Source organism: Pinus tabuliformis, chromosome X (genome assembly GCF_031772625.1).
Source record: "Pinus tabuliformis cultivar Carrire ecotype Pingquan chromosome X, CPIR1, whole genome shotgun sequence".
NCBI lineage: Eukaryota > Viridiplantae > Streptophyta > Pinopsida > Pinales > Pinaceae > Pinus > Pinus tabuliformis.
The window spans coordinates 1,045,624,143-1,045,639,834 of NC_142308.1; positions in this window are offsets into that span (position 1 = coordinate 1,045,624,143).

A 15,692-nucleotide genomic window follows, 5' to 3' on the forward strand; every position below is an offset into this window, starting at 1 on the left:
AGCACCTCCCCAGCAGCAAGAACTCTCCTCTTCACCTCTAGTAAAACAATCACCCAATAGCTCTAGCTGTAAACCAACAGCACCTCCTTGCTTTACACAAAATTCCAGCCCCCTTAGACCTCATAGAAGAGCTCTATATATAGGAGAGAAGAAGAGAGGATGAGTCAGCTTGAGGCTAGCATAGAGCTGACTAGTGTCCTCTCCCTCTTCAGTTAATCTTCAGTTCTTGAGTCCACTTGGAGATCCTTGCTTACACATGGTGATCAAGTACCTCTTACTCATCACAGGGCGAATCTCATGAACCAAGTGTCAGTTTGGAAGCTTCCTGGGCAGTTGACACCTTGCAGAATGACTGTGCCACTTGGCCAATCTCGCCCAGCGCAGGTAGCCTTCATTAGATTTGACTTCCAGATCAGGTACAAGGAGGAGCAGTTGCATTCCAACGCAGATGCTCAGTGGAGCAGCTGACATGATCCAAAATAGCCTGTTTTGAAGTGTTTTCAGGTGGAGAACTGATTGGAAGTGCTGTTGTTTGATGACCTTGCTCTTTTAGGGGTAAGAACAACATGTTTAGGGACTGAGGATCCCTGTAATTATTGACATTTCATGCTCCATGTCGCGAGGCACAAAAATGTCTATAACAGTTGCCCCCTAAAGTATGAGGCCGTTTATCGGGTGAAATGCTTTATCTAGAGGGTCCGAAGTTTGTTCCAGTGCTGAGGAGGCGCCCTACAATACAATACATTATTTTTCATTCTATTTTCATGATCTAGCTGAGGCGGGCATTCCCATGCTCAGCTTTTATAAACACATTTTTGGTACATATGACAGACGATCGTCTGAAGGTAGACTGATAATTTTCTGCTGAAATTATCATCCTTTGAATAGGATGATCATCTGCTGCAATGATGTACATGGAAAATGCTTTTATATTTCCTGAATATATATCTCAGCCCGGATGGATGAAACTAGATCCGGGGTCTTCAAACTCGTTCGATCTTCACTCTAAGTACAAGTCGATCCATGTGAGAATTTCGCTGAAGTCGAACATGGAAAGACATCGCTTGATTACCGGTCAATAATGAAAACCGTTAACAAGCGCGAGAGGAATCACCAATAATGACGATGACCCTGAAGGTATTGCAGTACAATTCACGTGGCGTGAATAAAGGACTTGGCGTCGAACGCCACGCAAAATCTTCTGGTCGAAGGTCATTGATGTATACCTGTCGTCGGAAGTGAGAAACTTGCCATTGAGGCATGCAAGCTTCAAAGTACTGATGGGGGTGTTCCTAGATCAACTTCTTGGATAATGAGCTGAAGTCGACAAGAAGCGATCCGTCAAAGGAGGGCCTTAATGAATCCCACATCAATGACACGGAACGGAGCTAATGATTTTAGTGGAGGTGAAAACAAACTGTGACATATGATTCAGGGTGGCGATCATGAATGGATGAAGGATAATGTATGGTAGTGGATGGGACACGGTTGACACTTTCAGAATGACCCCTCTTGAACATATAACGACACTGATGCGATGGATCGGTAGCATTACCCCAAATGTGGATGGTTTGGCGAGGACCATGGCGATGAGACCGGTGAATGAAACAACCCAACCCGATGTGGCACGGAGGAAAAGTGTCATGTTCAAGAGTGACTTGCTACCATTAAACTTTGATGTTCTCCCAATTTTTCCCCAGTCATTTCTGATCAGTACCTCTTTATTTTTGTCAAGCTTGAGGAGGATAACATATGCTTGTTCTATAACCTGCCCTTCGGGCAAGCCCATCGCTATGATTTAACGAGCCTAGCGATAGGGAAACTCGTTCTCGTCTAAAGACAAGTTTGTCGCTATTTAATCATTTTAACGAGTCTAACGACAAGGAAAACTCGGTCCTTTTCATTTTTAGAGAGTCTGAAAAGGTACAGAAAGTCAACTCCATGATTCCTTTTTCATCATCTAATCCCTTAAGTCCGAAAAAGTATAAAACAATACAGAAGGGATGGTTGTTCGGTACTTTTAACGAGCTGAACAAGACAAGCGCTCGATCCTTTTGTGCAATAATCCCTCAGGTCCAAAAAGATTAAAATTTAGAGGAGGGATAGCGTTCCGGTTATTTAACGAGCTAGAAGGCCAAAACTCGGCAAACTTTTCATTTTTTACGAGTCAGTGAAAAGAGCTCAAAGAAGACTCGTCTTTTGAGGAACGAGTGATAAACAGGGATAGCAACAGATTCCAGGTACAGGTTGGAATTTTCCAATCACGGCAGTGTCACGAGGATGGCTAGGTGAAATCACTCTTCGCAGCTGTTTCTCAAAAGAGGTAAACACACAAATGGAAGTGAATGATCGGCCAAATGAACAGTGGAGGTGATGGATGAAAACACGATCAAGGTTCTTATGGCTGATGAATTTACAATCTCAAAAGGTTATTTACCGGGGTAGGTTCTTTTTTTAGATAAAAATGAGCTTAAACTCTGGAGGGAACATTGCTCACTGCTTTTATTTATTTTTTAACGAGCATGAAGACCGCGTTAAAACTGCTCGGATCTTGCGTTTATTTTTTAACGAGCATGAACTATGTGCTAAAACTGCTCGATATACCAGTCATAATAAGAACGCCTCCTGTGAGATAGCTATTTTTTAAGGAGCTTTATCTCACGAAGCTATGCTCCAATTTTGGCAAATTTTACCTTTGCCCCACAGGCTTTCTTCATGCAAGGTCGGAAACGGCTAATCCTACGAGTTTAAAGGGTTAGACCTACAGGTTTAAAGGGAGGACCTAAAAATTTAAAAAATAAATAGTCGCCCCTTGCTTGCATTCCAAAAGTTTGCATGCCCCCAGGTATAGGATAGAATTTCGGGGCTGCCCCTTTATCAACGAGGTTTGCCTCTTTCTTATTATCCGAAGAGGGTTCTATTTGCTGCCGCAAATCAATCTCTTTCTTCGGCGGTGTCTATCATTGGGTTGTCCAAAGATGGTTACCCTCTGTCACAACAATATAGTCCCCTACTTTGTAGGCTGCCCCTGCTTATCCTTCAAAAGATATGTTTTAATGGGCGAGGCTTGAATTCAAAGATGGTTACTATTCGCTGCGATAAGGGAATTCCTACTTGGGCATTGCCCACTTTTTTAGACAAAGGTGAATGACTCTTTTGCCAAACACATAACTTTAACAAAAGAACACTATTCCAGAACAACCCCACTTCCTTCCACGGACGGGGTACGGACTAGTCATATTCTTCTGCGGAAATTCTTCCTTATACCCGGGGTTTCTTCTGCCCGAAGCAGACCAGGGTGCATGCCCCCTGGGTCCTAGTCTTTCTTTCCGAATCACTCGCATTCATCGGGAAGGAGGACTGGGGGGGGAGGCGAATCTTGAGTGAACAGACCATTTAGGAATGGTATTTGACTATTTGCGATGCGAGATCCCGGAAACGAAAGTTGGTCTACGAGTTTGACCACCCTTCCTTCGTGTGGAAAACACATTACTCTAAAGAGTGAGGAGACTATCGCTCCCATGCAATAAATATAGTCACGTCCAAGGAGTAGGTTATAATCCAAGGGTCCCTGGACGACCAACACGTTCATATTGACGGTCTTCCCTTTCAATGTAACAGGTACATTGGGGAGGATTCCTAATGGTCGACTGGTTCCTTTATCAAAACCTGAGAGATTTCTCAACTCAGGTAAAAGCGCTGGGGAACCCAGTGCTTTCCAAGCAACAGAGGAAAGGATACTCACAGACGCCCCTTCATCAATGATAGTACCAGCCATAATCATTCTATAGATCTGGACAATGATTCTGAATGGTATACTGGCTGGTAACCGGGGTCTGCCTAGTTGATTCCAATCAAAGGATACAACCAGGTTGCTTGGTGGTGGGACCGAATATACGGCCGGATATGACTCTGATGATGTTCCTTCCTGCGATAAAGGAATGGGCGCATTGCCCTGACGCTCATCGGAGTCGGTGCTGATGAAAAGAACCTGGATGGTGTCATCCTTATTCTCTTCAGTGAGGGTGTCGCATGAAGATGACTCTTCGGCGACGGTGTCATTTGAAGACGGGTCTTCAATGACGGAGTCATTGGACAATAGAACCTCTGAAGGAAGAACCGGGTCAACTGCCGTTTCGACCTTTAGACTTTCGTCTGGTTTGGATTCAGTAGGTTCATTCTCAATGACCGACACTTCAGCTGACCACTTGGGCGGGTCAACTGGATTTTCAACTATCGAGGGATTAGGCGCGAGTTTTCGGTATCCAGGAGGAAGTTGCAACGGTGAAACCGGGCGATCTTCCAAAACTCTTTTTGCCTCATCTAAGAATGGACATTTGTGGATAGCATGATTGCCTTCACACAATAGACAGGGTGATCTTGGTCCCCTTCTTCGTCCTTCACTCTCGCTAGTTGACGGAATGCAATCAACATGACAATCAGAGGTTGATGCTACCGGATTGTGCAACCTTGGGGACCAGTCCCTTAGTATCCGAGGAATACAAGGACAATCACGATGGAAGTGGATCCCTTTGCAAATGACACATGGCGATTTAGGCCCGGTCGGTGCAGTGTGTGGGTTTTTGTCAGCTTTCTTCTGCTTGCCCCCAGTCGCCTTCGCCAGAGGCTCCTTCTGCTTCTTTTCTCTCTTCTTCTTTTCCTTCTTCTCTTTGGGAGGCTGACTTTTGCCAGCTCTACCTTGCGAAGATGAGGGATTAGAGGAAGTATCATAAGAAGTGGAAGGCTGGTGGGTAGTTCTAGATTGTTCTGACTTTTGATTCGACTGCTCAGGATTAGTGGCGATCTGGACTACATTAGTTGAAAAGAGCCATACAGGGAGGCCGATTGTCAATCCTGGAAGTGACAATGTAGCCATATGAGGCGCACCAACATCTCCCCAAGAGGAGAAGGAATTTGGACTTCCGCCAAGGTTACTTCCTTGGTTGGTGGGCTCCATACTTTTCAACTGAAAGATCAACGTGGGAATAACAGGTGATTATGTTCCGCTTAAAATAAATTTTATTAACGACGCTTTTAGACACAAACTTGCTTTTTCATGTTTTAAGAGTCGAGAAAAAGCTAAAGATGACTCTAGTCGCCTTCGATGTATTAACGAGCCCGAAGTGACAAATGCTCGGTTGGACTTTTTTAGTTATAGAGTTTGAAAAAGGCCAAAAGAAACTGCTCTGGAGATCTAGGCAGAGGGTGTGCCAAACCTTTCGCGAAACCACAGAATACGTTTTACGGTACGGGTGGTCGATCTTCGTGAATGCTGTGTTCACTGCATCGCGATTAGTAGGGCGGCCGACACGGTTTCCTAAGGATAAAGGATAAAAGCCTATAGGGGTCTCCCAATATACGCGACGGTACGCGGGAGCACAAGTCCGTGTTAGTGCCACCGACTCTCAGGAGGAATCACCCACCTTCGTAGAGATCGACAGTCACTATGTTTAACGACGCCGGAACACGTCTCTACCTAGGCCTCTAGATGTTTGCATTATGTTACAAAGCATTGTTATGTAAATTGAGTTTATTTTAATGTTGATCTTGCTTAACAGTTTGCCTTTCAGGGTCGCCACGAGATGTATATATACAACTTCCTATATGCAATCTAAGATGAGAAGCAAATCTTTTCAATCTTTCAACTTTGAAAACCTTAATCTACTGAGGGAAAAGAAAGACACAACTTTTTCCACAGATCATAGAACACACACTAAAATGCACATTTTCCTAAATCGTCAAGCACACAGTCAAATGCAAAATGCACAATGCATGTATTTCTTTTCGTTATCCTTAATGTTGATGTAAGACAGAAAGGAAACTGTTGTATAATTTTGAATCTAATTTCAAGTAGAAATAAACAAGCTTGTCCAAAATCAAAAAGACACCTTATGATCGACTTGTTTAAACACAGGAAATGTATAGATCCAAACCATAAAATGAAAAACAAACAAACTCAAACAGCCAAGAACAGTAATAAAACTAGCTCATAAGATCACAAAGACACTTTTACAGTTCAGGATCTAAGAGGCCACAGCTATACTGGTTCGCTTTTCACAATGGGAAACTGTAACTGAAACAAGAAATACTGAAAGAACATTCACAGTTTCATCACACAACTGAGGCGGAATAATGTCAAGGAGAATGGTTTACAGCAAGTACAATGACCAGCAAGCAATCAGCAAAAAATCAGTGAAAACAGGGCTCAGACACAAAGGGAAACCTTAGCAAGACACTGGCTAACTGGACCAGCGCAGGCTCTGGTCTGTTAGTTTGATTCTCAGCGCAGTTCCCGAAGGGAGTACCTGCGCTGGAATGCAGACTGCCTGTGGACAGCCTGCACTGAGACACGAGAGTTGCGTTTACAAGGAATTCCGGGTCATAAAAAGCTCAAAAATGCACTGTTTTTGCTGAAATAAAAAGCTATAGGTCAAGTACAGGCTAAGGGATGATCAAGAGGATGAAAAGCTATCACAAAGAGTAAAGAGTATTTTGTAGATAAGCTCTTAAAATCTTGAATTTGCTCAGCAAATGAGCAAGAGTAGCAGTCCCTCTACTTCGCTTTTGATATAGTCAAAAGCTTTTCGATTTGGTACTCTTTTCTTCAAGAAATGAATAGCAAAATACTACAAACACCAACAAGATACTAGGCTCCCCAGCGGAGTCGCCAGTTTGTTGTGGGGAAAAGTATCCGATTCGGATGACCCTATCCCTACTCTAAAGGTGACAGTCTTTAGCAACAACTGAAAGTAAAGCTTTGATATTTTCCTTTATGAAAGTACAGAGAGAAGGAAGAAAAGATTAACCAACCTAGTGTCTTTCGCTTAGTCGATCCTTATCCTCTCTCTTTGTCTCTTGTTCCCCGCTCCTTGCTCTCTTTGCTGGTCTAGCTACACACAGATCCTGCACAAAACAAGAGAGGAGACTACAAGATACATGTACTCATAACTGATGCATGGATTAGAGTGAATCAAATATACAAGTAAATACAATACATCAATGCAATACAAGTATATAGGAGAACATGCAAAACTTTATTGATAGAAGTAACAGGGTTCTGAGAAGGTTACAACCATTGATGGCTCCAATCCAGCAGCACCTCCCCAGCAACAAGAACTCTCCTCTTCACCTCTAGTAAAACAATCACCCAATAGCTCTAGCTGTAAACCAACAGCACCTCCTTGCTTTACACAAAATTCCAGCCCCCTTAGACCTCATAGAAGAGCTCTATATATAGGAGAGAAGAAGAGAGGATGAGTCAGCTTGAGGCTGGCATAGAGCTGACTAGTGTCCTCTCCCTCTTCAGTTAATCTTCAGTTCTTGAGTCCAGTTGGAGATCCTTGCTTACACATGGTGATCAAGTACCTCTTACTCATCACAGGGCGAATCTCATGAACCAAGTGTCAGTTTGGAAGCTTCCTGGACAGTTGACACCTTGCAGAATGACTGTGCCACTTGGCCAATCTCGCCCAGCGCAGGTAGCCTTCATTAGATTTGACTTCCAGCGCAGGTACAAGGAGGAGCAGTTGCATTCCAGCGTAGATGCTCAGTGGAGCAGCTGACATGATCCAAAAATAGCCTGTTTTGAAGTGTTTTCAGGTGGAGAACTGATTGGAAGTGCTGTTGTTTGATGACCTTGCTCTTTTAGGGGTAAGAACAACATGTTTAGGGACTGAGGATCCCTGTAATTATTGACATTTCATGCTCCATGTCGCGAGGCACAAAAATGTCTATAACAAAGTCATGATTCTAGGAAAGTCCTCTTGCTTTTCTTCATTCTTGCACTTCTTCCATCTACTTTCTAGATCATTGACATCTTTTACTAGATACCTACAATCCTCTTTAGGAGTTCATGGAAGAACGATTATAAATCAACAAAAGAAAAAAAGACAACATATTAATAATAAAACAACAATAATACTAATAATAAAATAAAAGATATCAAGTACTTATCTTTTGAGGATTATAAATAAATGTCAACTCCTTCTTGATCTTTAGTCTTCTTGCATCCCTCTTTCAAATAAACGTCATCCTTATCATCAATATGATGTCAATCTATTCTTGCATAGGATAGGATTTTGTCTTTTAGTGGAAAATTTGACCTTGATTCAACCCTAGGGGTTTTTCCATAAACCATAAGATTTTTATATCTAAGAATTTCTGGCTTGCTAGAGTTTTTCAAACCTTAGATTTTTTATTTTATATTCAAATGTCAAAATCCTATATATGCTTCTTTATTTATTTACATATGTGATGAAATACATCATGTGTCAGGACCAAGGATCTTCCATTGTGATGAAATACATCATGTGTCAGGACCAAGGATCTCCGAATACCACATTGTGCATGAGCATCCTAGGCCCAACGCCAAAAAAGATCAATCTAGAAAGAGATATGATCATGATGTTGGGAGGCCCCTGCTCATGTGAGAAACCTCTAGGACTATACTCCAACCTAGGTCAAAGTGACACAGGAATAATGACTATCTTCTACTAGACCATTCTCCAACTAAGGTAAAAGTGACATAGGAAGAATGACTGTCCACCAGACCATTTTTCCAACCATGGTAAAAATGACACAAGGAAAATGACTATCCATGATGCTATCTAATCTATCAAACCATCCTCCAACAAAGGTTGTCATATGAAATAGGGATAATGTTGGGCCATTCTCCAACCAAGGTCACAAGGACATAAGGATAATGTTTGTCCAAGAAGGTGTCTCATAAGCACTCCCTCTCAACGATAGGGGCATACTTTAGAAGTCCAAGCTTCACTCTGGATAGAGGCTTCATAAGAATATCAACTATCTACTCATCAATGGAGATATATTGGAGCTTCACTACTCCCTTCCCCACCATGTCTCAAATGAAGTGGTACTTGTTCCAATGTGCTTCGACTTGTCATCATCTGCATCTAATCAAGATAATACTACAAGTAGCCTCAAAATCCACATTGATTCTCAACTTGCCAAACCAACTATGATATGCTTGATCACTGACTACAATAAATGTCTTCTTTCGTCTCATCCAATGAAATCATAATAGATCCAAAACTGAAGCGATATCCTCATAAACAATTTCTTTATTCAAAACTCCTAACCCAATATGAAACTACAACTGTACTCCACTATTTGAACAAATATCAAAATGATGCAGGGGAACCTGTTGTGGTCACCAACAACCCCCCTCTTTGTTTGATATTAGTAATAACATCAAGCAAAGGGGGACCCTTAACCAAAAAATCCAAAAAATATTTTTGTTTGAAAAATATTTTGTATTAACTCCCTAAGAGCCATATCGCGTCGCAAAGGAAAAAGGAGTGCTTTCCCAAAGCGCATAAACACACCAAGGAAGAGCGACGCGAGAACTCATCGCATCGCGTGCATTAAAGGCGCTCAAAAGGGGAAAACCTAAAGAGCAGCCGACGGCCGATATGCGACGTCGCACATCGCAATGTCGCATAAGCAGCACAAAGTGACAAAGCGAAAAACCTTGCGACCTTGCGATATTGCGATATGCGATCCGCGACCATGCAAAGCTGCGACCTGCGATCTATGGTGTGCGACAAATGAGACTATCAATCGTTGCGATGCCACCTATTTACCTCGCAATCTTCGATGCTGCGATGCAAATCGCAGAAGCCAATCGTCGCAGGCATTCCTCGGCACGATCTATGAGCCTAAAGTTAGGCGCGCACCTTATGGGAAATTAATGATTGTACGCCTGTGTATCCAAAGATGATTATGTTGCGTTTTTCGAAGAGTCAAGTCATAATGGGTGACATGATTATGCATTCATTAGAACTTAATTTCTTTCATGTCAATCTTTTCTTCTGTCTCTTTTCATTTACGTGAACTATAAGTCAGCAACTGATATAAATCTATATGCAGGAAACATCTAAGGAAAAGCGCCAGAACTAGAAGAACAAAGAGGAGATGACTTCGCAGATGGATACCGCATACAGCAGGACCGCAGATCCCAGAGTATCACTCAACAAATGCTGATGGAAATAGGCTATCTAGGACTCAGAGTCAAAGGCGCACAAAAGCAAAGCATTTATGAAAGATCCTGAGTCCCAAATTGGGTAAAGCAAAAAGAAAAATGCTTAAGGGGAAAGATGTCTCAGAAAAGCCTAGAACAAAGAATGGAAACAAGTTTCAATTGAGAAAATCATTCAGGCAACAAAACCCCCAGCTCATTGAGTCATTCGCACGGCCGGAAACCGAAATAGCAACAACACAATCAGTTTGAAAGAAATCTGAGTTGTACTAAGTATACACGCCGTGAAGTCACTCCTCTAGAAGAACACTTTCAAAAATATCTTCTAGTTTGTCAGAAAGAGGTGCCAACTCTTGTTATTTCTAATTTTCAAGCTTGAACAAAAGGAAAGGACAAGCAGCTGACTCTTTCACGGCGAACAACGCATCGCTTACAACACTAAGGAGCAGATACAGAAATGGTTAGAAATTAGATTCAGTTTTTAGAAATAAATTTGTTTTAGTAAAAGGGCGGTCATTTGAAGCCGTTCCCTAAATTTGTGTAATTAAAATTAGCCGGTTAGTAGTATTTAACCCTTCTCGTTGCATTGGAGAAGGGTCCGGAAATTTGTCAAAAAACTTGTCCTCAGAACATGCACTTTTGCACCCTCGGAGGGGGTTTTTGATGAATGGACGGATCAAGATTTATTTATGTTTGCATTTTAATACCTGCTACTGATGTTGCACTTCTGTACTCTTAGTAGGCATTAGAAGTAAGTAGAAATAGATCATTATTGCTTCAGGTCTGTGAGTATAAAGTTAGTCATAAATGGTACTTTTATCTCTTGACGAGTTTTTGCTTGCATTCTTAGAGTAATATACAAATGATGTTGTTTATATGTTAACGTACGAATCAGTGGACTACCATTTGGAACTTCTGTATGGTGGAGTCATTGATTTATGCTTAATACATGAATAACTGATTATGCGATATGCTATTCACAACCCTTTTTGTTTAACTTCTTATGCAGGATGGTTCATCTTAATTGATTTATATTCTCATAATAGCTGAATAATCTTCATTACCAGTTATTGTGTGAAATCTTTCTAGATCGCATAATGGAAAAAGTTCTATCCCGGGTTAGCGTAGATTAGATGTGTTGTTCTTGATAAATTAAAGTAGTATAAAATTTAGTCTTAGAGTTTAGAACTAGATTAGCTTAGAAATAATTCGATATTTTCGTTATCAAATCCTACACACACACACACATCATCAAATTCTACACACACACACCCCCTTAGAACGGGAAGTTGGTCCCGTTATCCCCAGTCGGACCCGCTACACAAAACAGGCACAGAGCCGCGTTCCCGACCGGGTCGGTATCCCCCTTGTTGTTGACCCGATTTCAGGGCCCTCAACATATTTGGCGCTAGAAGGAGGGCTCGAACTATGAATGGCACCTAAAGAAATATCAAAATACCATTCTGAGAGTAATACACCCTCATCAACTCCCTCGACTTCTCCAACACGGTTAAACCCGGAATTTGAAGTCGCTCGAGTACCTACCACTGCTACATATTCGAATATTACAGACCAATCTATCATTGATCCCCCTGAAATTCGAACTTTGATTCGTAAACTCCAGGGATTCTCTATTTTTAACCAGAAGTCTGATAAATCTAAAAGCAGTGTGACTTTGCAGTACAACCCTGCTCATCCCCTTACCAGATCAAAGAGTGAAAAATTTGGCATACAACCAAGTGAACTCCCTCTCCCTACCAGGAAAAGAGCAAGGAAAATACCACCAAAGTCTGACAGTCTGACTCCTTCATCCACTTGGTCCATATCAACTCCCTCACCGCAAAGTCAACCACCCACTCTTTCATTCCAACTCACTCACCCATCTTCTACAAACCTTCCACTTCAAACATCAAAGATCTTAATATCTTCATCTTCTCAGCATCAGAGATCGTCTTCAGCACTTCCATTAACTAGCAGCTCAACGATGGCTTAGTCTCCATGGAACAATCCTGGGGCGGTTTTAATGCCTCCACCCCTGAGCCCTATATCGGCTCATCCTGAGAAATGGCTGCCTAAATTCAATCCGGAAGCAGGAATGCTAGCCAAGGAACATATCAATAATTTCATGCTTTCTGTTAATCTCAACGGAGTCACTAACTAAGACGCTGTTGTCCGGCTTTTCCCTTATACAATGCAAGGAACAGTCAGGTCATGGTACTTTTCGTTACCTTCCGGATCCATCACAAGCTGGGACATTTTTCAAAGTCAGTTCCTCACCAAGTTTGGTGATGATAGATCCACGACGACATTGATCAATGACCTATCTAATCTTAAGGTTGAGGCTAGAGAACCCATTAAAGATTTTAACTTAAGGTTCAATAAGATCCTCAACAAAATCCCCGCGGCCTCACAACCCAGCGAGGAAGTAAGATGTGAATGGTACATCACAGCTTTACCTCCAAACTTGGCTATCTTCGTAGATAGGGCAAACAAGACCACCTTAGTTGACAACTTGACAGAAGCGTTAGCAGTGGAAAAATGCGTGGTAGCGCTAGAAAAGAGATCCGCTATAGAAGAACGCAAATCTAAGAAGATCTCTTTCAAAGAAGACACCAAGAAGAAGCAAACGAAAGATCCTTTCGATTTCGAAGGATTACAAAAAGTGTTGAAAGCCATGTCAAACGAGATGATTGATATTAAGAAACAAGTAGCAGAGACTTCTTCGAAAAAGCCCTTTAGGACTTTTAAAAGAAATCCTCCCATGGAGGTAAGACCACCTAGTGTTGTCTCAAACGTTGAATCTGAAGAAGACGAAGAAGAAGAGAATACCACTGAAGGGCAGACCGATGAGGAAGAGGTCGTAGAACTACAAGGAATGTGGGACTTCATCCTCCCACAAGAAGAGGATCAGGAAGCATTTCCTGTTAGCACGAGAAGCAGAAATCAACTTGATCCTCCCCTAACTACCCCTAAACAAAAGGGCGCAAGCCTTGCAACAAAAGAAAAGGTCGCAACAAAAAAGACAACTGCTAAAGCGACCTAGATTAGCCCAGTCCAATCTGATCAAACGCCTCCATCAAGAACACTAATAGTGTCGCATGAAATGGAGTATAACATCATTGATGACATGAAGAAGACTAGGGCTAATATCACTCTGTATGAATTGAGTAAATTGAAACACCAGCAGAAAATAATGATGAGAGAATTACATGATGTGCCTACTACATCTTTACCTACAGCTGTAGCTTCCCACAATCTGGAAAGGCCTCCAACCAACACGATCAATAAAATTGATCCAAATGACATCGCCTTGATTGGAGGAAGATCAAGATCTCATACTCCTCCTTTTCTTCTCACATATGAAATCTTCAACAAAAACGTGCACAATTGCTTGGTCGATTCTGGTGCTTCAACGAATATTTTACCCAGGTCAATATGTGCCAAATTGAATGTGCAACCTCAAAAATCCGCAGTACGTATAGTTCAACTTGATCGATCCCAAGTCGAAGTGATTGGTGAACTCAATCAGGTGACCATAAGATTGTCGTCTAACCCAAAAGTGTGTCAGGTTATCGACATTCTAGTAGATGATATCCCTGAATTCTATGGTTTGATTCTTAGCAGGGATTGGTCGGAAAAACTCCACGAATATTTTTCAACCGATTGGTCGCACATGTGGTTACCATACAATGATAAACCAAATCAGATAAAGGTTGAACGAGAATTGCACCAAAAATACATAGTGACAGAACTGGAAGGAGAAAATGAGGCCATAACGTACAATAGCAACATTGTAGGCAATTACGCAATAGATTCTTTCCTAGGTAATTTCAATGCTCATATTTCACCATACTTAGAGAATTCAGTTTTATCCCAAGTTGAAAATTTCTCCCAAACTAATGACTCAAAATGTTTTAGTTTTTTAGATAATTCTGTAAATACATCTTTATTTTGGAAATTATATTTTGACAGATCAAAATCCAATGAGGGGGCAGGAGCAGGATGCGTTCTGATTAACCCAGACGGGAATAAGATTATGCTCACATGCAGACTTGAGTTCGATTGCATGAACAACATAGTGGAGTACGAAGCCTTGTTTCAAGGCCTATACAAAGCAATCAGATTGAACGTTAAGTATCTTCAAGTCTTTGGAGATTGGGAGATCGTCGTAAAACAGGTACGTAACACCATACATTTCATGTCAAGTCATTTAAAGCATTATCAATCATTAGTTCAAGATCTCACTGCACATTTCGTAGCATTCAACATCTCGTCAATTCCAAGAATTCAAAACGCAAGCGCAGACCTGTTAGCTAACGTAGCCTCTAGACTTATCCCTTCTGAAGATTTTAGTCCTGATAGGTTTTCAATAGAATTAATCTTTAGACCATCCATCCCTGACAATATCACCAATTGGAGTGTTCAACGATGATCCTAACATCGTAAATTTCCTTACTTCTGAAGGATCCTACTCAAATCAGATAATCGACAAAGACCATCATGATCATCAAATACAACAAAATGGCTCTGACAATGCTATACCGAAATCGGTGGTCAAGTTAGAAGATTTATATGATTTGAAAAGTCGGTTTAAAAGGTCCGGCAATGCTAAACTTTGCAGTTCTACCCTGAACTATGAATTAGTAAACCTAGGGACCGAATAGAAGCCACAAAACGTTAACCTAGGTCACGGCCTAGCCCCTGAAGAGAAATCAGCATATATCCGTCTTCTGAGACAATACAAAAACATTTTTGCCTGGAATTACGATGAGCTAAAAACATACAACACTTCTATCATTCAACATGTTATCCCTATGATTGAAAATGAAAAACCTGTCCAGCAGAAGCTCAGAAAAATACACCCTAACCTAGAAAATCAGATAAAAACTGAGCTTAATAAGTTGTTGGGAGCCAGGATAATTTTCCCCGTAAGGAATTCTAAATGGGTATCCAATATGGTACCCGTTAGGAAGAAAAACGGAGACATTAGAATCTGTATCGATTTCCGAAATCTCAACAAAGCCTGTCAGAAAGATAAATTTCCCCTCCCACCTATGGAACAAATATTACAGGCAGTAGCAGGCTCAGAATTAATGTCATTCATGGATGGATTTTCAGGATACAATCAAGTACTGGTGCATCCCGATGATCAGTTAAAGACTACGTTCCGAACCAAATGGGGCACTTATGCATATCGGAAGATGCCATTTGGGCTGATCAATGCCGGAGCTACCTTTCAGAGAGCCATGGACATCGCATTTAAAGGGTTAGTCAATAAATCAGTAGTGATTTACTTGGATGATATAACAATGTACTCCAAAAAATGAAACAACCACCTCAAATATTTGAAGCAAATCTTTCAAAGATGCTTGAGGTATGGGATTTCGCTCAACCCAAAGAAATCTTTCTTTGCGTTAAGCGAAGGGAAATTGCTCGGATTCATAGTGTCGAAATCTGGTATTCATATAGAACCCGATAGAATCAAGGAAATTTCTGAAATATCCATACCCCATAACAAGAAAGCCATGCAATCCTTCCTTGGACAGATCAATTTTGTCAAAATATTTGTCCCGGATTTTTCACGTATTATTTCTCCCTTACAAAATATGATAAAAAGAATTCAAAATTCAAATGGGGTCTAGATGAGCATGAAGCGTTCAACTTAATCAAACAAGTTATCATCAATGCTCCA